The sequence below is a fragment of the Frankliniella occidentalis genome, unplaced genomic scaffold (genome assembly GCF_000697945.3).
Source record: "Frankliniella occidentalis isolate FOCC.00 unplaced genomic scaffold, Focc_3.1 Scaffold35, whole genome shotgun sequence".
NCBI lineage: Eukaryota > Metazoa > Arthropoda > Insecta > Thysanoptera > Thripidae > Frankliniella > Frankliniella occidentalis.
Genome location: NW_026267165.1, coordinates 543,486 through 544,693, shown reverse-complemented (window position 1 = coordinate 544,693; position 1,208 = coordinate 543,486). Strand labels below are relative to the sequence as shown.

General features: G+C 56.4%; 1 protein-coding gene across 2 annotated transcripts in view; it reads right to left on the bottom strand.

The window, feature by feature from the left end:
* The window catches only part of LOC113202361 (eye-specific diacylglycerol kinase), a 259,771-nt gene that overhangs the window by 234,068 nt on the left and 24,495 nt on the right, over positions 1–1,208 (bottom strand). The window lies entirely within an intron of this gene.

Genomic DNA, 1,208 nt, shown 5'->3' with positions numbered 1-1,208 from the left:
CCCGCCCCAACCCGCCCTGCCCCGCTCCGCTCGGCGCAGGCCGCTCTGGCTGGGGCGGTGACTGCAGGAGGACGGGTCCGACCTTGGACGGGAGGCGGGAGGGACGGGTCATGCTCCTCACCTCGTCTTATTGCCAGTGGTCAGGATCGTGGTGAGTGGAGGCGGAAGGGAAGGGGGGAGACTACACAGTTGTAAATGCGAGCTCATTGATTCTATAGAATTAGCGGCTCACGAGGTGCAACAGAGATTATGTGTTGCCTTATTCGCGCAGGCGCCTGCAAGACTCGGGGTAGGCCACCCCGCAGTACACACATGCACTGCAGGCACGATGTGGCCTACCCATCAGGCGCTATGTGAGCTTTGACATGGGCTTGCACAGCGGCCGCTGTACGCCCTTGCTTTGCCTTTCTTTGCTCTGGAAACCCAAGAGTGTTGGCATATGTACTTCCTCCTGAATACCTACCTACGTGTAGCTAGAGTACACACTTCAGTACATGGCTTTTATCATAAGGCTGTGTGTGTACATGGCCATGTACCCATCGTGAGCATGTACACACTTCCTCCTGAATACAGGATCATGTACAATCTACCTTCTAAATTCGCGTTGGTAGTGCATACATGTACACACTTGGATCTCCAGAGCAATGAAAAGCGAAGAATACGATCTCTCACTCAACTGTCCCAAAATGAACCACTAGCACCTCCACTGGCAGGCGCCTTCGCCCTGGTGCATATCACCTCACATGCACGGCACCACGTCCAGCCGGTTTGGTTTCATATTATTAAATCGTTTTCTTTCTTTTCCCCCCTCTTTTTCCTCTAACGATTTGCACGTCAAGCCCGGCGACCTGCTGCCTTCGTTGGTTCGGCCTGCGCGCACGCGAGTGGAGGGGCGGCAGGGGCGGGCTGCGGGTGCAGAGGAGGAGCCCGGTGTCTCGATATGTCGCCGGTGTCGCGATATGGGATGGAGTTGGCGCTGTCGTCTGCTATGATCCCCTATTATCAATCTACCAGGCGCACACGCCCGCTCGCTGAAAGGAGAGCGGGTGCGACGACACGACACACCGATGCGATGTGATGGTGATACGTTCCCTTCCCCCGCTCGCCTATTTCCTATATACACCCCATTTCTCGCTGCCGCCACCGCCGCCGCGGCGTATTACGAACGACTGTCGTTCGTGTCGTCGTTGCACACGAAGAAACGCAAC